The sequence below is a fragment of the Thunnus thynnus genome, chromosome 13 (assembly GCF_963924715.1).
Source record: "Thunnus thynnus chromosome 13, fThuThy2.1, whole genome shotgun sequence".
Lineage (NCBI taxonomy): Eukaryota > Metazoa > Chordata > Actinopteri > Scombriformes > Scombridae > Thunnus > Thunnus thynnus.
Genome location: NC_089529.1, coordinates 19,282,004 through 19,305,316, shown reverse-complemented (window position 1 = coordinate 19,305,316; position 23,313 = coordinate 19,282,004). Strand labels below are relative to the sequence as shown.

Sequence of the window (23,313 nt, the reverse complement as noted above, 5' to 3'; positions counted from 1 at the left end):
TATAGACACATCATGTTCACATAATAAACTGCAGATAGTGTGACATTTACTTTTAATGCCTACATTTGATTTAATGCCTGTATACCACATGATTTAAGCCTATCATTGCTTGTCCATTCCTATAACAAATTGCCCCACTTTTAGTACCTTCCCACAATGCTGAAGCTCTAAAACACTGCTCCCAAAGACCATGGGGAACACTCCGGTGTATAATCGTGCCAGGAAAGGCAATTTATCAGATGATATTGCCTCTGTGTAGAGTGTGGGTCCCTAAGCTCCTCCCTAGCAAGAACTATTGGGTTTGGACCAGCGGCAGAAAGTGGGGGAGGTCTCCTAACTGATCTGTGGTCTGCCACAATCAATCTTAGAGAGATCCCAGTGCTTCAATGGACACGGCTACACAGGGCCTAATGAAGGCCTCACGCGGCGCGCTGTCTGCTGCAACACAACATGTTTATCTCTGTCAGAGTGTGCTAGGTTAAAGATTAGAGTGTGGATGGATAACTTGGCTTATGGTAGGCATGTTTTCATCTGCTGGTTTTCTCACTTTCTTTACACCCTACCAGATAATATATATTTATTTCTGTTCATTTTTGAATCTATTCTACGATATATTGTGTAATGCCCTGCTTTTGAGTGCAAAATATTTTAAATAGATTAGGGAATTTGTTCCTTTCCTTCCACAGGAAGCCATGATGTATTCTTGTTTGACTGTGAACTTTTGACATAGCCATAATGACTAATTGCTCTCCAGCCAGCATCTTCTTGTCATTCAAAACATGTGTTACATAACTGATGCAGCATCTGCCCAAGATGACCTCTTTTGCCACTGCCATTGTCTCTCTTTTGTCACAGTTATCAGCTATATTTGGGGAATGGTTTAATATGAATATTGCTTCTGTGCATCAGCTAATAATAGAAATACAATACATACATTATAAGGTTTTAGCATATTGGCATTTTTATTGTGTTCCTCCTTATTAGTCTCATGTTTCATAACAATCTACAGTTTCCCATTGACTTTTATTTTCTGATACCCAAAGAAAATGGTATTTCATTCTCTGAGTAGCCCAATTACATGTTATCGTGTGGTCAAGTTATTCAATTTTTACACCAGAACACATACAGTATAATGATCTGTCTGGCTGGTATTGTGGAAAACAAGAAAAAATAGCTTTGGGGTGGATTAGGGTAATGTGCTGTAAAATTACTAAATTTTGAAATTTGCAGCTCAAGAGCTAGGGGTGTTGAGGCAGAACCCCTTACTGCGTCATACCAGAGAGTCACATCAAATATGCAGGAAGCCTGCCCAGTGCTACTCTGAGTACGTATGTAACTTCTGTAGTCGGAGTCTACATTGCAGCCGGATGATGAGCAAAGCAGGACACTGGAAATGTTGTTGGTTGTTCAGCAGCTAAAAAGTCTTTACAGCCTTCTAGAGGATGGAAATTTACATCAGGAATGCCTGAAATTCATTTTTGGAGACAATTTTCCCTCTGTTGCTGGTGGTTGTGTGTGTGTTCTGCACAGTTTACAGCCAACTGTCCGTTTAACAAGACTTGGTATGCAGGATTTTCAACTTTTTGATCTTCAATCTTTTGGTGAAGTTTTAAAACATTGTTTCTTTCTGTTACTCAGCTAAAGGAATATATTTGTGCTAAAGCTAAGGTGGTGACCTCTGGTTAAGTTCGAAAAAGTTACTTTTACTTCGTTAGGAAACTTAGACACGATCTTATCTTTCGAAATATCCTTTTGAAATCTCAATTGTGTAAAATCAGGTTCTTCCCCTTCCCATTCAGGATCAGACTCTGATTCACAGAATATTATATACATTCTTACATGTCCAGCTGCAGCCATTACTCCAGGTAAAGACAGGACTGAGGAAATTTGCATTATTCATTGGGTCGTATTCTGATTGGTTGGGAGTGAAGATGGGGGGCCATATCTCCAGCCAATCAGAGTAGGTGGTATCAATAATGCTGATTTTATGTAAATAGCTTATGAAACAGCCTGCTGGAGCAGGAAAGATGGATTTAGAGAAATCTAAACAACTTTTGGTGATTAAAATGGCACAGACATGTTTAAAATAGACTCAGTATTCATAAAAATAAGTCAAAATACCAAAATACCAGATCTTTAAGGAATAGAAAGACACAAAATCAATCACATCTAATTAGAGAAAAGTTTCTCAGATGGGAATCACTGCTATATCTGTTATCAAAATATAATGGCAGATATCTATTTGTGGGTCCTTGATATGTAAAAGTTTAGGGAGTCTGCACTGTGTAAAAAATCCCATGGGATTGGTGCTAACTGAAAAGTGTCAAAGGATGACATCCCCTCTGCGTGAGTATAAACAGCTGTGGGAGAATCGTCTAAGTGGTTTGCTGTAAGATGTCAGCTTTGTTCAAGAAAAGTAGGTTGACTTGTAAATGGTGATAGCACTGTGATGGGCAGATAGCTGTGGATTTCAGAAGCAGGTTTAAGAAAACAATGATTAGAGTCATACAAGTCTCTATTTAAAAAAGCAATAGAAAAGATAAAGTAAATATTAAGTTGCATTTCACACCAAACACAAAGCAGTTTCTTGACTACGGTGAGTACTAAAGATTTGTATAAGGTTGGGACTGACTTGAATTATCAAGCTAGTGAAATTATTGTTTTAGTTACAATAACCCATATGGAAAATTTAGTTTTTCATTACATATATATAAATACGTGATTGGTAAGGACAACATGGCCTGACAAACAGTGCAAAAGTTACAATGTAAGAAATACAAGATGGCATAGACGTGTACTGAACATCATCAGCTGCAGGATAAATAAATCTGCTTATTAGGCATGTCAAATTCACACGCTTGCATACATTTATAGCTTAATTTACGTTAATTTATTAAATAAAATAATTTAGCCTCATCAGGGATGATAAAAAGAGTAGTAATTACAAAAAAAGAAGTGACGTCTCCTTTGTGGACTTGGAGATTGCTTAATAGCCTTGTGTTAATGTCTGCTTGGTTCCTGTCACCTTCTAATTGGTTTATAGTGCTGACGGTTGCTAGTTACATACAGTACAGTTCCTCGCTAATGTTCAGCTGTCAGTGGTCGTTAGAATGGGTTCTGTACAAAATCCCAGCAGTGCAATGTCAGGATTTATTTTCTCCAACTTACTGCACATAGCTCTCTAAGGTATACTCTCCCTTTTCTTTCGTATTTTGCCAGATTTGTTTAATCATTCGAAGCTCTTTAGTGTAATTAAATTACAGTGTGTTTTTCCCTTTTAGAATAACCTTCTCTTATCTGCAAGCAACAAGTAAATATTCCTTAGAGTTTTCCTATGTGCAAGTAACCTACAAGTCTTTTCAAGTCTCTTTGCTTAACTTGATCTGACCTCTTTGGTTCTAGGGCTAGAAGAGGTTTAATTTTTCCTTTAAAGTACTTCTATCCTTTCTGCAGCCAGGGCCTCATTATCTTCACCTATAACAGATAAACAGACAGAGGAGTGAAGTACGAACATTTTTAAACCCCTTAGATCCTTGACCACACTGTCCAAGCCTATTAGATCACTGTGACACATGGAAATGAGGTCATGTATTCTCTGTGGGGCAATCCTTATCCATATTTCTGGGATTTCTGCTTAGAGAGAGTGGAAGACAGAGAAAGAATGAGAGAGAGAGAGCGAAATGGGGAGTAAGTCCCAGAGAGGATCATTAAAATGTGAAAAACCCTGACCAATTGGTCCTTTCAGCCCTTTGCATCATGACAAATGTTCTGAATATATAGATCTGAGACAAGCCCATTGTTCCTTTCAAAAAGATGATAAATCTAAAACTTTGTTCGCTGATCACTAGGACATTGTGCTACAAATAGCCTTTGAGTGTAATGTATTACATTATAATTTGTATGAATAAAACAATAATTAGCTTACGGAAGAGCATGTAACAATGGTTGAACTGCTGTCACCTCTGACTTTGATGCCTCTGGCTATTTTTGTCATGCTACTGTTACTTCTACTGCAGGAGAACTGTACAAATATACAGCTCTGTATGATAGCTAACGATTTGATTCTTTCACCTCTTGAGCCATTCAGTAGAATAAAACAACATTTCTTAAAACCTACATTATCTTGTAGTTGACATAGCGTGAAGATACTTTGAGGAAAGAAAGGTTTCCTGAGAATTTGAGAAGGCTACCCCACCGGTTTGAGAAGACAGTTTGATTGAAGGGGCCTATAGTTCTGTGCCATAAAGAAGAAAAAAGTGATTTCATGTAGTCAGTCAACCTCGTGACTACAGTATATCTTGAGCTTTAAATAATGTTTTGATTTGTCTACTGTATCTGTGTCTACTGTATCTGTGCCACGTCTTTTAGAAGAGTAAAGCAGTAGGCAATAGATACAAACATACCATGTAATAAATGTTATTAATCAGAGAATTACATACCAGTATAATGTCTACAGACAAAAAAGCAATAGAGCTGTGTGGTATGATGATATATATCATGTGACGATAGAAAAAATGTTCATCGTTTCATATTATGTTCTATCGTTCATTTTGTTGTGACACAAATCACACTCTTTAGGGCAATATTTTTCATCATTTGGACTCTGTCCATCTTTTACGCAGATAACATTGATAATTTACTCTTCTTGGCTTTTTATTCGCAAAACTTTTATAGATAGATAGATAGATAGATAGCTAGATAGAGCTTTATTGTCATTGTTCAAGACAACGAAAATACCTCTAAGTGCACAGCACATGTAACAAAATAAAATAAAGTAATAAAAGGACAGATAGAACAGATTCAAAAACATTAAAAACATTAGACTGTTAAATAAAATACATAAAGCACAAAGTATATTAAAGTACTGGGCTTGCTCCAGTTATTGCACACTGGGGGGTGAGGGGATAGGGGAAGAAGCAGCATTATTTAGTAGTGCCATAGCCCTGGGACAGAAACTGTTTTTCTTCCTGGAAGTCTGAGCTGCAATGTTTCTGTATCTCCTGCCAGACAGCAAGAGGTTGAACAGGTGGTTGCTTGGGTGGGATGGATCTTTAATGATATTGTGAGCCTGCCGCAGGCATCATGAGGTGTAGATTGAGCCCAAGTCCGGTAGATGGGTCCCAATGATATCCTGTGCTGTCTTCACTATCTGCTGGACAGATTTTCTGTCAGCCTGATTGCAGTTGGCATACCAAACTGCCATGCAGTGTGTCAGTATGCTCTCAACAGCACTGCAGTAAAAGTTCATAAGCAGTTTTTGGGGTAGACTAGTTCTCTTTCATGTCCTCAGATAGTCGAGGCGTTGCTGGGCTGTCCCTTCTATCACAGAGGAGGTGTTGGTTAATTGCACTTACAGTAACATAACAAGTTTAATTGTTGTCAACTTTCCGTCTCTCCTCTGCTGCGCTGCACACACATAGAGGGCGCAGACCCGTCGACGCTAAGAAAGAGCAGCAAAGAGGAGAGAAGCAGCTTCCAATGACCATAAATGACAGTAAAACGCAGTAGAGACTGTATTTATTTATGTTATTTACCAAATTTATGTGCACTCGTTTAATTTCAGCTCAGTGTGAGAGTCTCTGCTGTGTTTTGCTGCCATTTATGGTCGCACTACTCTCCTCTGCTCTCTAAGGTTCGCTGTGGGCGGGGATGAGCCCTCCGTATGTGTGCTGCACACGCAGGAGAGACAGCGAACCAGGTGAAGTACTCGAGTTGACAACAACTACACTCATTACATTACTGTAAGTGCAATAAAAGCCAAGAAGAGCAATTTAATTATTTATTCACTGAATTAAAATGCGCTATATCAGGATAAGTATCATTATCGGGATATGAAATGACCTATATCGGGATATGGGATTTTGGTCATATCACCCAGCTCTACGACACACAAAAGACCAGGGTCTGATACAACACTGACACCAACCAAAGACATTTAGAGAGCAATGATTTAGACAGAATTACTGGAATAATGATGATGTTGGCTCATCACTTTTATCAATTATTAATTTCATACAAATGTTGACACCTTCTAAACTGTTGGATCTAAAAAAGAACATATAACTGAGCATATCTAGTATTATGACATCTGGGCTTGTCCCAGCTGAAATGTGATGAGTGATGTGTCATTTTGTTGTGGATATGTGGCATGTTTGATCATAAAATGCATTCATAATAGATATGTGACAATGTCTCCCCCTCTATGACACACTGAGTAATGCTATATGCCTTTGCTTCTTGATGTTCTGCATGATCATTTATTCATGACATGGAAGCATGAATAAGCATAGTTTGAGATGAGTCAAAGAAGTTAAACACTTGATTCAATACACACATTGTTAGAGGGATATTTTTAAAAAACACAAAGTAAGAATCAAATAGCTCATTACACAATGTGAGGAAGAAAGACTGACCCTCATCCTTAAAGACGATTTTCTCCAATAACCTTAAACACATACTGTACTGAGAATCTACTCAGCCCAGTATTGGTACCAACGTACCAATTACAATTTTAGCATTTTACACCATATCTACTCTTAAGTACAGAACACAGTGACCATCTCCGTTGATGGAGCCTCAGCAGGAAAATAAAAGCCTTGAGGCCGCCTTAATACTCTACAAACAACTTTTTTATTGCTTTTTTATGACTCTACAGAGTGGTGGATGTGTTTCACAAATGATTGAAATGTCTATAAATATTAGGAGGGCAGCAGAAGCAGAGAGGTCTCCTTTCTAAGATGTCAACAGACCGTGCCTGTGCTATGTCAAGCAAGTCCACTCTTTGTTAAATTCACCAAAATCTGTGGCCATTTATTCTTTAATTAAAAAGGCGAACCCAAAGAGGCTTGCCCTTCCACTTGCATTAAAAGCTTTTGATTATGCAGTCAGTCATGTTTAATTCACAGCATATTTCAGTGTCAAAAGATACATTGCACAGTCATGAAATATTAAGAAGGCCCCTGGAGGCAAAGATCGCAAGCTTGCTCTCTCAAAAAGATCAAAAAAAATGAGATAACACACCAGCGCATATCCAGGGCAGCGGTGTATCTTCTTGATCCTTTTATCTCATACTGCAACGCAACAACATATTCCATCGACAGAGCATGACCAGCATGGATGTGAAAGGAATTGATGCTCACAAAATAATGGTCATGCAGGCACATGCACTCACAAACACACATGCACATACAATGTCTGTTATTGTTGAACTATTGGCAGTTTTTACACTGTTAAAGCTACCTCAGACATACAAATCATGTCCACTTCTTGCTACAACAGCTGCTCTTTTGGTTCAATTTAAAGAGGACCTATTATGCTCATTTCAGCTCTAAATATTTATTTTTGGACTCCACTAGAGTAGCTCTGCATGATTCAAAGTTCAAAAAACTCCTTATTTATCTTATACTGGCCTTTTATGCAGCCCCTCAATATACACAGTTTCTCTTACACTCCGTTTTAGCTCCTGTCTCTTTAAGGCCCCCCTCCCGATGAGCCCACTCTGTTCTGATTGGCCAGCTTTACGTATTAGAGTTGTGTACTGTACCATCATTGCAAACCAAACATTTCCTACTCTACTGCTTCAAATTAAAAGCTTTTAAATGACTAACTAGTGGGAGACTTTTATTGTGAAGAATTTACAGGAAGTAAAAACGTGTTCCTCACTGGCTTAGCGGAGCTTCATTAGCAGCGCTAAAAACCGGTCGAAACAACAACATATGGAGCTATTTGGGGCTATGTGTTCAGCGGATCAGTTAGAAATGATGCAGGGAGGACTAGTGTAAGCAGAAACAGCTACAGTGAGATGTTTTATGAAGAGCTACTGACAACTAGCACACCTCCAACAGGTAAACTACTTGTTTTACTTTGCTGTGCTGTGTAATGGCATCGTGACTTGGCGTAACTACTCTCGGAGCAGAGCAGCAAACTCACGTGCTGTGCACATAGCAGATGTCCATATAAAGAAATCCGTCACGTCAGCTCGGGCCAAAAGTAGAAAAAACCGTTGGAAACTTACCATTCAGAGCAGTCTGAAAGTGCTGCTTGTTGCTCACAGGGATTACTGCTACATACATTTACCTCGTTATTTGACACGTCGGCCACTTTTAACATGAACATCCAACATTGTGACATTCTGTCTGAAAATAAGGAAAACCATAATACATCCCCTTTAAAGGCAAAATAAATGTAATGACTATGACACAATTTCTTTTGTAAAAACAGAAGTCGGTGTGTTCGCTCTGGAGTAAGGGGAGGCGGAGTGCTCTGCTGTGTTGTTATTAACGTTACGTCTCCAGCAGAGAAGAGCAGCCTCTCTGCTGCACCGTTAGCTCTGGGGGAAGCCGTCATTGTGTAGGACGCTGAATGGGCGCAGGGCTTTTGAGGTGAAACGGACTGTTCAGTTATTTTCTTCACATCAGAGTTGGTTTAAGTTGTTTTAAGTGCTGCAGTGTGTGTTGGTCAGCCAGTCTCATTTGTTACTGCTGACGATCACTGCTCTGCTCCACTAACTTTAGTCTCTGGATGACTGCATATAAAGTATTCACGATATACTTCACATTTGTCTCAAAAAGGTAATTATTTAGTTGCCCAAACGTTTGCCTTTCTTTAAGATGAACTACAAGATAACTATAGCCTGTGCGCGCTGTAGACTGTCCAAGTTCCATCTTTTCATTCCATCAATATAACATTATTAATTAACATTTAGAATATCGATTTTTGACATTTGTGAATCAATTCAGAATCATAGAAAATAAGAATCACAATTCTCATATGAATCGATTTTTCGCCCACCCCTAGTGCTTTAGTGCCCTAGTGCAGAAGAAATCAAGGCTGCATTGTTCCTACAAAGTTATGTAACTGACCATGAGCGCCCAGTCTAACTCGGATAGACAGAGTGCCTTAAATGTTGTAGAAATTGTAGCTAGGGGCATGTCTGCAGATGAGGCAGAGGTAATGGGTAAACAGAAATGATTCCATGTTGGTCTTGTAGACACAGTTATTGTAAATACTGTCAAAAAACTGCATAGTTATCTGTACGCAGTTTTTTTAAAGTCCAGTTGCTAAAACTTTGTCATTGACAAGATACAGCAGTCATTGTTTTTGAGCCTTTCTCCTTTAATGAGCTTTGTGAAACATGTAACAATGACTATGTTGTCCATGTAATATTTTAAAATGACTAAAAGTGTTTTTACTCCACTACAGCATCTGGAGTAAATCATTTTCAGTAGCTAACTGGTAAAGTCACTGTCAACATATATGATTTCAAAGTAAAGGTCTACCACTGCCTCCAGGTAAAACTGTATTCATTGGGATTGGGAAGCATATGCATCAACAGTAGCTTGCACATCAACGTTAGGTCACCACAGTATATTAACAGGTAGGAGGTAAATGTGACAATTAATATTGATATGGATTTCAGTCACACCACCCAGCCCAACAGGAGTTCAAAATCCCTTCCAATATTAAATAAAAGGCAGCACATTTCATTTTCACAAGGTTAATCAATACTTTCCTGATTAAACTCACTCTCCTCAAGAATCACATAATGACATGTCTCATGTGTTTTGGTTGATGGCATGAAAATAATTATTGAAACCGCCAGTGGTGCATCACTCAAGGGAATAATCTGCTGTGGTTAAACTGTTTAAATTCATGAGGTGGTCAAAGAAACGACTTTTGTATTACAGCTAAGTAATTTCACCATTGCTACTTTATCCATTTTACGTCGTGTAATCCCCAGGGTTGATTAATTCAAAAGATAGCTCTCTGGCAAAAGCCAATATCCACATGCTCTGCTCTTTTCACGGAGACAAACCGATCTAAAAGCTCACTTCCTAGAAATCTCCTCTGTGTGAAATTGTTTTCAAACCAGACTGTGTAAATTGACGGTTTGTAAATTGGAATTTTGGAAGGTTTACAGCACAGATTATACCTAAACCTCTAACATGGTTGAGATGTTAATATAAGAAGTGGGCAAAGTCAACTATAGCCAAACAGGACATTAAAATACTGAAAGAAAGTGACACCTGATTAACTTTGTCATATCTCCTGGTTTAGTCTCACTCTTATTCTAAACTGCAGATTTTAGAAAACAGCATGACTTTATTGTGGTAGAGACTAGGCTTTCGAAAGGTTGCTCTGAAGGTCAGTAAAGCTTTTCATAAGGCTGTTATTTTTTGGTCTTTCCTCTCTAAGCTGACTGTTGTGGGAATATTTATCATCTACGCATTCCTAAACATAATAGAATATTTATGAAAGCTATTTTCACCAGCCTGAATAGGAATGACATTGGCCTTACCAACATCTATCTATAGGGGAAGCAAGACCCCAATGGGAGTTACAATATATGTGTGTGTTTGTGACTGAGAGATGGAGGTCAGGGTAGATCACACACAATTCTGCCTGTGATTTGCTGAACTGCTAAGTTAAGAAGGTAAACCAGCAGTGTTCGTTCATGATTACAAGTTGAGATCAAATTCAATAGAAGAAGAAGCTTTCTACTTCAGAGACATCTAGATTTCAATAGTCCAAATTCATTGCAAGGGTCTTCCAATTTCAAATAATCCATTATTTTCAAAAAGGTAGTGGGTGTTAAACGGTTAATATTGGTTGCTAATACTGAGATAAGCATCCAACACTGTCCATCCCACTGAGAATCAACAGCGTAGACTGAAGTTCTATGCAGCTTTCAACTCATTTTGGATATGGTTAGGCCTCCCAGCTCTTAGCAAATCCCCCATGAAGGTCAAAGACACACTTGCTACTCAGCAGGAGAGTTGAATATCTGGTCAAACACCTACTAAGCCAAATATAGAAATATATATTTTCAGGAGTTAGCATTTAAAAACTAGGATTAAAGACAAGTGAGTATTATACTGGGATTTGACAGGTTAGGGTTATAACAAGGAATAATGTGTTTCAAAATGCCTGTGTAATGCTAAACTGCCTAAAACACATGCAAAATATCTGGTTTACTAGCAAAGACACGGGGTTTGATCTGGTATCCAAAGCCTTGTCTCTTCATATGTAGCTATGCTATGAAATCACCAAGGAGCAAATTTTTGCCAGTCTGATAACCTTTGACCAGAGATGTTCTGAATGGGAATAAATGGAGATAGTATGGAAATAGAAGTCAAACAGTCTCACTGGGACATTTCCCCTAATCCCTAAATTCCATCATGGAACACCCTTCAAACAATTTACATAAGCAAAGTCCAAGTCTTGGTCTAAGCTCTTTCAGCTCATGCTCTACACTTATCCTCTAAAGTCGTCCACTTTGGGCTAAAGTCATCCGGCATATATACAGAGACAAAACAGCTCCTGATCCTGGACTCAGAGGGGCTGAGGCTATTCTATCTGACCCGGCCTTGTAGAGTCTGCTGATTGTTCCAGCGGCTTTAAGTAAGCATGGCATTGGCCCCTGGGAGGTGACACACACAGTCTTCCTCAAAGGCTACAAACAGGTGAGGAGACTTTATTTGGCTCTGGCCAGAGGGTGTCTGTCTGCTGACACGTAAGCTGCCGCGTAAGGACTCACGCACAAGCGCGCATACAAACTCTCGCCGACTCCTGAATCTGCATGCACATACGCACTCTCTGTGCTCTTTCTCTGTCTGTCTCCCACATGCACACGCAAGCACATGCACACCTGGAATGAGTCAGGGCTGAAGAGGAGCAAGAGGTAGTTGGGAAGGACAAACTTTCCCTCAGGTGTCTGACTGTCATGGCAGCAAATGGGCAGCTCAAAACAAAAGACTTGCACCTCTCACATTAAATCTCATCAGGCTGTTTCATCCTAAAGCCGAACAACAAATGAGACTTTGTTGTTTTGAACAATGATATGTCTAAGGGGGGGACTTTACATACATAATTCAAGCATTGTAAAACTAAATCGTACATTTTTAATAGCATTATTTTCATACTGGATGATGTGTGTTTAAATCCAGATACAGACTGCTGACTCTAAGAGCAATGGTGTCCTAAAGCTTCCAGAAAAGCACTTGTGGCACACAAAGGGAGTGTTTTCTTATGTTATCCTCTCCCCCTGTTGAGATTTCCTTGAGCATGCACTTATGCACAGCTCCAGTGAATGTACTCTATGCCCAGACAAGTGAGAAGCTCTCACTTGTGAATGAGTGAAACTATGTATATTTAAAGTAGGTCACTGCTAAAAGGAGCGAGCATGTGAAATCAGATATTTTGGAAGGGTTGAATAAAAAGTTCCAGTGTCTCTTAAAGAAATATTCATTTGAAAATATTTTATCCGCAAACAATGTCTGTATGTTTGAAAAACACTGCATCTGGTTAGGTTAAAAAAAAAATCTGTAGCGCTCACCTGTCACTGTGAAGATATGAAGCTAATATATATATATTAAAATGGTTAAATTGGATCTGTTGACATATTTCAGTTATGTGTGACAGCAGAGTTTCAGCACTAGCTACAGTATGTCTTCTAAATCTTTTTTAGGACTGCCTGTTGTCATTATTTACAGTGTTAATAAAGCTTTTCTAATGACCTAGTTGACTGCAGCTCCTCAGCTGTGTGTAATCCATCAAAGAGTGATGGATTAGGGAAACACATACAAGCATACATCTACACCAAAGCACAGATGCTATAATGCAAAAAAAAATGTAAGAAGCAATACTAAGATTAATAATTCAGTCTTTCAATGACAGTACACATGACATGTTATAGTATATCTCACACCCACTATTATTAACATACACACATTTGAACACATGCCACATGCACATACACACACACACACACAGTGCTTCCCAGCATGATCTAATCTTAAATTGCCTGTCAACTCCAACATCAGCTGTTGGAGGGTTGCTTTTCCAAACTGTCATCATTGTGCAACATGGAAGAGAGCGGTATGCCTCTACCAATTATGATAAATGTGTACATTTATGTATGAAATATGATCAGTTACATGGATTGTACCCATCTGAAAATCTCTTGAGCATGTGCCATCAGTCATTCTTATACTCCATCATACCCTCACTTGTGAACAAGACTTTGAAATACAATTTGCTCCCAAGCTGGTGGAGGAACACCACTGCAGAATACAAAGGCCTCAGATGAGGAGGATCACATGGAGGTGACGCTCTTTGCCTTGTTTTTTGGGAAAAACTCTAACACACCAGAGCTGAGCTGGACATGCACAGTACCTCTAACCCCATGTGAGTCCATAAAAGAAGAGAAGTTCAAGCTCTGTCCAGGAGTTTGATTCCAGAGGTGTTCTTGCTATAAAGCTCAACTCTATGTACTTGCCTGCAAGTTTTCCTTCCAGGCCTGAATTTAAGAGGGGCCCCAGTATCCCTAGGTTGCTCCTTCCTGAAGTATCAGTTCCATAGAGACCTTTAAATTCTTAGACAGGTCCCCACGGGGGATCCAATTTACCTGAGGAGACTCTACTGGGGTCTGTTTCCCCTGAAAACACAGCTCCCAGGGTGACAGTGGCATGCAGACCTCTCAACAACAACCAAAAGTACAACTCAGATTTCAAAATCAAGTTAAATTACTATTTAAAATCAGCATTAAGATTTATCATTTGCATTTGTTCTGGTTGCAAACTTGATGTGTCCAAGGTGAGCTGTTCTCTTCTCTTCCAGCTACTGGTGGCTAGTGGGGCCAAATAATGGTGATGAGGGTCAGTACATCAGTCCACTAGTCAGTCTCTCAGTGTTTCCACACATCCAGCACAATAATTAACTTATCAGACTGCTTTATAGTTTAGATATTCAGCGTCCCCTGAAGATAATAGCTAATTATCTTCATCAACCTTCTCAACTTTCATCTAGAGCCCCTATCAGGTCAAATCTTCCCTGATCAGATTTCAAAATTTAATGGGTTGTTTGCAATGACATTTAAGGAGATTTTCAGTGAAACCCATAGCTTTTTGGGGTGGGTAGTTAAGATAAGTTAAGGTTAAGCATGTGGTTAATAAACTGCAATGAACCAAAGGTGTTTAGCTAAGCAGCAGTGACCTGACAAAAGTCACACAGTCACGCACATGCATATATATACACACATGACACACGCACACACACATACACACAAAATCCTAGCTGGCTCAATGAAAATGCTGATCAGGCACACTTGCCAGAATCTGATCAATGCACCTTAGAACTAATGGAAAAGGGCTCTTGATAGGAATCTAATGGGCTCACTTAAGCAATTTATACTTAAACATGCTATTACATGCTGTTCCTGTAAAAGCGGCACTTTACCAGGAGACAGCACTTACTATGGATTCCTGTTCCTACTCCCACACAGCCCAACAGATCTTTCCTTAACTCGGTCAAAGGGGAAGTGGCTTAGATAACCTTTCCATAGACAAATTTAAATCTGCAGCTATCTATCATATCTTTAATTCTAAATGTAGATTATCCTCAATTATTCACAGAAATTGAATTCACTAGAAGTTGTCAACATCCAAATGTTAAAGAAAGGCTCACATCACATGACTGCATACCACTTGTGTTTTTCTCATGCCTAAAGTAGCATGAATTATAACTTTGCTTTCACTTTGGAAAATGTAAGGCTGCTGCAGTGACCTACAAGCTACTAGATTTCATCCTGGAAAACAACTACTGAATCAATCAAGCTCACCAGATTGAACTTGGACCAATCAGTCAACTACTGGGAGCAAGTCGCATGATGATGTGACACAGTGTCCTCAAAACTGATGAACTTTTTAATCTAGGCATTTTAGACTGAAGCATTTCACTCTAAATGAAGCATGACTGTGTAGCTGCATGGCCTATTTCTCGCTCAAGAATAAAGCACACTCTCTATAAAGTTAAGGAGCACTCAATTTCCTGAAATTATTGCAGCATGGAGGCTTATAATATACAAGGTGATTGAGAGATTTATGCATTTCTCCACTATGAAATTGTATGATCTGTAATACCAACACTACAAACAAGATCATATACATATCTCCTCTCTCCACAAACTGTCTTGTTATCCACAAAGTTTTGGTGAGGATGAAACCTCATTAAAAGGACAAGAGTTGCATGAGACAGCACAGAGGAGCTTTCTAAAAGCCTGCCTTTGAAGTTCAAGCTGAAGTGCAGAGTAACACACACACACAGGCGCGCGCGCACACACACACACACACAGCCTTTAAAATCGTTTGCATAGGGGTATACGCTCATGCTCAAACATACACAAGACAAGCTGCAAATGTGCCAAAGACAGAGCAGAATGCCACACAGCAACAGCTAAATAAATGCTGCTGTCTGAGTATCGTGAGACAGGCTCAGTTCCTAAGACAAAAGTGGACTGGGAAAAAAAAAAAAGAAGGGAGGGACATGCAGAGAGAGAAAAAGGAGGCAAAGGAAGCTGACAGCCTGGAATAAATGACTCGACTTCAAAACCCCTCACATCTTCCATATCCCTGCAGACTCTTCACCAACCCACCCACCCAACCAAACAACCAACCAATGGAACAAAAGCATTGTGCTTCTCGGAGAGAGGCTGTTCATTAACAGCTTGGTTGTGTGTTTGTGGCACTCTCCACTTCAAAGCCTCATCGGATTCCTCCCACCATCACTGAGAGAGAAAGACAGCCACGCATCATCCACAAGTTACAATTTCATGTAACAAGCCAACAGCTCATGCAAATCCTTAAACCCAGACAGACTTTGCAATGAAGTGCTGACTCAAGAAGGAAGAGTCAGTTGGTGGAAAACACCAGACTTATTTGTGGTATCCAACAGATAATGCAAAAAACAGGAGCAGTCGAATGGATTATTAAATTAATCCCCAAAAACTACACCAGACTGAGTGGTATTTCAATTTGAGTCAATACTACTGTAAGTCAGTAAAAACTAACTTGTCTTGCTCCCTAAAAATCAGACAAATTATACGATAAAAAGAGAAGAAGAAAAGAGTTGTAAGCATAATAAAGGAAACAAGACAGACAGAAAAAGAAAGACTAGTAGATACGGTAGATGGATAGATGGATAGATGGACAGGCAGAGAGACAGACAGATGATTAATCAGGACCATACTTCCAACATCTGCTCATCTTGACTTACCAAGACGTTTCCTTTGACATTGAGAGGATAAACACCACCCCCTGCTGGTGAATGTTCTGGCCAGGTGTTAAAGGGAGCTATTACAGTCCATTGGAGACAGGCTGGATGCTGTGCAGCCGAAATGACCAGTCACACTTGAGGAGAATGACAACTTCATTTGTCATCTGGAGAGAAAGAGTGATGATCATCCCTCCTCACCTATGATTCAGTCTTCATTAGCCTGAGTCAGTCTGCATATGGGGAAAAGGCAGAAAAAGAAGGGGGGAAAAAAAAAACTTATTTGAAAGGTGATGCATGCAACAAGTAAATGTGACATACTTAAAAGTGAAGGCTATGTGGCAGCTGCCTGAGAAGATGTACTACCATGGGAAGTGAATAAAGGCCTGCGGAGGTCTGCCCTGTCAAACAGAATCCAGCAAGCAGGGATTTGGTGGTTGTTGTATTTAAGGTTACTCCAATGTCAAATAATTACATAGTTAAGCCAAATGACACACATTTACAAAGACATACATGAGCAATTCTGTGTTACCATGCAAAACGATTTAGACGGTGTGTACATATTTTTAGTGAAGATTAAGCCCTGTTTGTTTAAAATAAATTCTGACCGATTATCTACACAGGGGAGGACAAAGGGGCGTCATGCAGTTCATTTTTTTGAGGGGACAATGTCTCACAATGCATATGTCAATATTCACACTAAGCCAAATAGTTACCAGTAATCTATTATTAACATTACATTGCATTAAATAACAATAACGTATCGAACAAGAAAATGTTAGCAAAAAGGCTTTAAACTCAGGGGTAATGTTAGCTGGTTAGCTAGCTAGTGCCACTCATTATTTTAAGAAAACTCACAAATATGTGACGACTGTTTTTACTTACGCTGTTATCTCTTGATTCTTTGTAATTAAAAGAATAGTGAGAAGAATTTCAGTGACTTTAATTTGTTTTGGCAAAAGCAACAATTTAGCTGCTAATACTAGCAAAATTCAAGCTAACACTAATGTTGGTTAGCACTACTTGTGGGGTTAACGTCAGTTAAAACCGTTGATGTTACAGTCACTTTAAATATGGAAATTCTGAAGCTATAAATAATTTACAAACTCACTCAAGTCATACAGTTTGATGGCGTGAGCTGAGATTGGTTATTCATACCTCACACTGCGGTTAACCCAACCGCAATTATACACGACTTCCATAATGGCACCATGGACACACCCATAACCTCAAACCTGCGCAGCTTTACGAGCTCTGCTGCTTCTGCATAGTGTTTCTGCTTAAAAAGAGAGGGAAGGGGATACTTTCCGCTTGGACACACCCTAATCCAAACCACTGAGTGAAGTGCACTCAAGTCATTGAACAACCAAATTTGACAGAAACCATCTGTTTTTCACCCATAGTACCCATAGTTTAGTTTAGTTTATTTGCATATATATATATATATATATATATATATATATATATATATATATATATATATACATAAAAGACAGTAAGAATTTAGAAAAAGTTGTTGAACATTGTGCAGGAGAGGTTAGAAGCCAAACATGGCTTATGAAGATACTTCCCCTCTATATAAATATCAATAGTAATAATTAAAAAAGCAATAATACAAAACTGATTGTGGTGCATTACAATGAAATCCATGGAAGTGTTATACATCTTTACTAATTAGAGTCCTTTTCAGATGTTCTTTTAATAATGATAATGTAGATGTTGGCTGTGTTGAATGAAGTATATTGTTCCAAAGAGATGGTCCCATAATGCAGATATCTGTATATGAATTGTAAAATCATCTTAAAACATCTGCTTGAACAAGCATATCTGGAGCAGATATAATCAAATTTTGTTACATTTTTGATTTGTAAATCATTACAACCACTCAACTTCATTAAGGCAATCATTTCCATTCAAATACAAGAGGAGAAATTATACTGTGAGTGTGTGTGTGTGTGTGTGTGTGTGTGTGTGTGTGTGTCTTATCCATCCCACAATTTGCATCTGTCAGGTGTGTAAATCTTTTTTTTTTTTTTTTTTTTTAGGTGTCTTACAGCATATTTTCTATATCAATGACAGACAAGCTTTGGGAATATGGTTTTAGCTAATTGGGTGTTTTGAAAAGATGAAGATGAAAGGAGAACGGAAGGGATTTCTGATGACATGCGGATTCACTGAAGAGAGAGGGGATGTGTATTGTCTCAAAAATAGAGCCTTAAGCTGCATGCTTGCTGTGTAGACAAAATGGATTTCCTGTCAGGAATCATTCTTTTTCAGATCTATACTGCTTACCTCCATTAGTGTTTACTTATGCAATAAATATGGAAGGGATTACATTCACCTCCGTTAGCAGTTCTCAAAGTTAAAAAAGACACATGCAGGTCTGAATTTGAGAGCTCGATCTAAATTGAATAGGAGGCACTTTTACAGCTTGAACTAACTTATGACTACATGAGTTATTTCTGATGGCATAACATACATTGTTTCCTGGAGCGATATGTGGATAGATGAAGCTTTGCCTCATACTAGTGAAAGGCTGGATAGATGGATGGCATGCAAGGCATGTTCCAAAGTTTTGTCAGAAAGGTTTGTTGTGGGGTCATTAATCTAAATCATATTTGAAATTCAGCCCTTTGTCATCCTTACATTACAGTTAGGCTATACACTGTATAACACATTTTTAAAAAATCATTAAAAAAGATACATGAACATAAATTCTGAAATATAAATTGTTTTTTTTTACTGTATACAAATTGAGTATTGTTTTATGGTTAGGGTTGCACTACAGCAACTAAAACTTGAATTTGGTTATGTTTAAAACACTAAATGGAACCTTTGGCGCTTTCTTGTAAACAAATACATTTATCCATATTCACTGTTGCTCATTTAGGGCTATCTATGCATTGAATGTATTAGGTTCCTCATAAAAAAAACTGCATTGCTGATTTTAAAAATATTTTAACTATTTTAACTTAACTATTTTAACTTTTAACTTCACTGCCTTTGCAGGCACATTGCTAAGCTTTTTTGCATGATACCACCACTAACAGTCAATCAGTGGAATAGCATGAAGCATGCCTGTGCATTTGTGTTCTTGTGCGTTTGCACAATACAAACAAAACATGGTTACCTACATGTAAAAACATCACTCCATAGAGCTACTACTGGTCAACAACTCCATGGTTACAATTTAACAATTTGGTTGACAGTCTCATATGTTTGCAGTAACAAACGAGAACATTTAAGAAGCAGTTGCAGTAATATTACAGACAATTGTATTCAAGAAATCTTCAGGCAAAATTCCTAATTTGTAACCACAATGAAACGTTCCATTGGTTACTATATTAATGCCACAGTATGCATGGGCTTCATCAACTGCAATACACCACTTATTGTCTGAGGCTATACACTTGATGGCAGGATTTTATGTCTTTACATGACCATGTAAAGTCTCCTCCACTATCTTATAGGTAACCCCACATTTTGCAAGCACCCCCTCTGGTGTGGAGTCTCATTAAACAGACCTCAAAGTTGCACTGTGTGTACTAATACAAAGTTTTCTGTTTGTCAATGCTATATCTCACGATAGTTATTAAACTGCTTCCTGCTTTGAGGATAGTCTTTATTTGCAACATCAAAGCTGTTACAGAAATAAGAACACAATTACCTTTCCTACCCATATGTTTTCTGCCTTTGTCAGAAAGTGGACTGTAACTGTATGAATAAGCTGAGAGGTATTATTTGTCTGAATGGTTTTGATACAAAGACACTTATCCTCTCAAGGATTTCCCTGTCAACTCAGCATAATCCAGCACTGAACTTTTAAATGCATTATGAACCCCACAAGCCTATTGAATTATAATCTGTCAGGTTGTCAGGTAAGGGTAAAATAAATAAGTTGATGAGATGTGCAGTGATGATTCTGCACATTATTGAATAAATCTAGGGGAACAGAGGAATATTTACATCTGAACATGTTTTCTTTAGTGACAAACAACTAGACAAAAGTCCTATTTTTTCTGCCCAATCACATTAACCAGTTTTAAGTGCTGCTTTCATGTGCATAGATAATGAGAGAGGATGCGAACTTAGGATTTCTCTTTATAACAAGAATATCCATGCATGGCAATGAAGAGTTCAGACCAGCATGATGTAGGAATAATAGTATTGTCCATAAGAAGCAAAGATTTTTTTTTTTAAAGGTCGCTTTTAGTTGAAAATAATGTCACTGCTGCTAAGGGTGTGAATGACAATTTGTCATAATCATCCTTTTTATATGACAGCAGAATTGGTGAATGCACTGCCTGGTGAGACCTAGATATTTTTTGCAGGAGTGGGTGAACTAAAGAAAAGCTTAAACAGTCTCTGTCCATGTTGCTCTATTTCTTCTGGAGGCTGAAGTGGATCAATGAGTTACTGCAGGGTTAATGGTTCATTTCCCAGCTCCTCCCAAAAGCATGTGTGGTTAAGCAAATTGTGGCAGAGAAAGACATTGAACCCCAAACTGCTTCAGATGAGCAGGTAACCACCTTTGATGCAACATTCAGCCATTGGTGTATCAACATTCATGTGAGGAAGGCAGTCAAAAATATGTGTGCAGGTCAGAAGTACTGGAAAGGTTCATTGTCTGCATGATAAAATACTGACACATTTATTCTTTTTGTTTAAAAGATCATTGAAAATATGAGCCATGCCAAGATGATCCTCACATCTCTCCAGATGGTTTCACAATCTTGCTCCAGGATGTTGTGTGTCAGTCACCTGAAAAATGAACATGTACGCCTTTCTAATGAATCCAGCGATGTTTGTTATTCCATTGTAGATTTCAAAAGTTAATTCTGAACTCAGATTTAATGGAGTCAGCTAAAAAAAAAAAAAAAGTAAAAAGTTTCTTTTTTTCCTCTGAATGTTAAGAATTGCTCAGGGGAAGAATTTGTTTATAGTTGAGAAATGACTTAGAATGCATTTAATGAGCAAGAAAATAGATATTTCTCAGAGAGAAAATCTCAAGTTATGGGATGTGCTGTGTGGCCATATATTGTATACATTATGTCTAAGAGTATGAGATTATATCCTTTCTGTTTATTGTGAGTGTATTACTCCAATATTCATTTGTGTATGTATAACAGAAGACACAGCTTTATTAAATGCACACATTTTCCATCTGCAAATAATTTGTTACGGCTACTGCCATTACTTTGGTTGTGAGTCTTCACTTAAAAAATGTACATCGAACAAGAAGTGCAATTACCTTCACTGTTCCAGAGTTATTCATGTTGAAACTGCACATGGGCAAAGAGATTTGTTGCCCTACTGTAAACTCCCCCTATGCTCATTACTTGAAACCTCTGATCTCCTCTGCAAGTTAGGAAGGCAGCTGAAAGGGCAGAGTGGATAAATAATGAATGGAGCCTGTGGTGAAGATTAGCGCTCACCATCAAATGGACCCGCCCTACAATTAGGATGATTGAAAAGGGATACATTTTCAATACAGTGATCATTTCAATTTTAAACCTATTATTTTTGTTTCCAGTGAAACTACTATGTAGATATGTTTGTTAAGTAAATGCAAATCACAAGAAACTTTTTCACTTTTTTTATGTATTTTGGGTCACATGTTGGCTACTTTGATTGAGCACTCTTTGTGTTTAATCCCTCAGTTATACTGCACACAATTCATGACAGGGAACAGATCAAAGGTTGACAGTGATGAGGATGATGATTCATCTTACCTCCTTGTGACCTTTTTAATATTGCACTTTAATTGAAGGACTTTAAAACATACACAAAGGGGTTGACATCTTTGTTCTAGCCCAAGAAGAAATAAACTTAAAGAAAGCAAAGACAAAAGGACCAAAAGGATGAATACTGGCTTAGATTTCAGACATTGAGTGAAAGATGTTTTTTAGATCAAGGGCTTGAATACGCATTTTGGTTTATTCCATTGACGAACACCCTACAATCTGACAATAGTGATCTAAAATTCATTCTATTCTTTCAATCTTTCAAGGGGTGTCTTTTAAACAACTATGGGGTAGCAAGTCTTTTCATGCTTTATTTCAACGGTTTGAAAAAGCTTTCCTGGCCTGCTCATCAAAGTTAGGTATGTTAATTAAAAAAATGCAATTTGGTGGTTGTGTCTGTCTACAGAGCCTTGTAATTATTACATCATTACCAGCACTGTGATAAGTGTGACAGTGTGTCAGCATGACATTCTCCTCTTCACCTGTGAGTTGTTTTCTTACCATTTTTGCATATTCTTCCTCTTCATCTTTTTCTTTAAAATAAGTTTCTGTAGAAGAAGAGTGACACAGATCTGGCTCATGTGACAGCATGCATGACTGCCGTTGCTTCCATGTAGCAAGGACCGTTATGAGGCTCCTCATCAGACGATAATGAATGGGGCAATTAGCAGTGATTATTAACTGCTTTGTGAGGCTTCCCTTTGCCAATTTATCATGCGAGCATGTTCAATTTATCAGGCCCCCTCAAGACATATGATGATGACAGGCAGCCACATACTGTAGAAAACAGAATATATATGTCATTGTGTATAATATTACAGTTTGTAGATATGTCATTGTAGAATATGATGTGTAGGCCAGGACATCTTTGCAGCACAACAATATTTAAGTTAAAATAGTATTTTGACACACATTTCACCTTTAACAAATATTGTGCCCCCTGCGATTTGAAAATTGCAATAGGCCATATTGGGATTTCGATAAAAATTTCGATTAATTGCTCAGCCCTATTGTCTATGTCCTCCCTGTGGCACTTGGCACTGAGCGAAGGATGATTGCAAGGGTGCTCAGTCCTTGTCTGTCTATTACAGTATATAGCCAGGAGCGAGGACATTGTTTGTCTCCCAACACTTAAAGATAAGAGAAGGGTACAGAATAACAAGTAAACAGAAAACATGACAAAAAGATAATCCTGTAGCCCATTTCATCTGCCAAATGAGCCATGTTGATGAGGAAGTATACTGTCATACCATCCAATGAAGTATGCTATTGATTCAGTCATACCTTACTCATCCACTGCATGCACGGTTCATTATGTTACTCAAACACTCTATGAAGGCTTCATTATGTCCCTCTAGCCCTTGTATAATTCATGTCGAGTGTTTGCTTCTGCAGACCCCATGAGTGTCAAGGTTGTTTTCATTCAAGCTGTGACCCAGAAGGGCTGGCTGTTGTTTTGGAGAGGCTGTTGTGTTTGGTCAGGCTGGGAGGTGGAAAACAGATAAAAGACCCGCAAGTCGAC

At 38.4% G+C, this 23,313-nt stretch overlaps 1 long non-coding RNA gene across 2 annotated transcripts in view; it reads right to left on the bottom strand.

Moving 5' to 3' along the window:
- Positions 1-17,327, bottom strand: part of LOC137195853 (uncharacterized) — a 198,116-nt gene extending 180,789 nt beyond the window's left edge. For both annotated transcript variants that reach the window (XR_010931176.1, XR_010931175.1), the window contains exons 1-2: positions 17,206-17,327; positions 16,051-16,280 (exon numbers count right to left, since the gene is read on the bottom strand). This is a non-coding gene — a long non-coding RNA (uncharacterized lncRNA). The remainder of the gene's footprint in view (positions 1-16,050; positions 16,281-17,205) is intronic.
- Between the last annotated feature and the right edge of the window lie 5,986 nt (positions 17,328-23,313).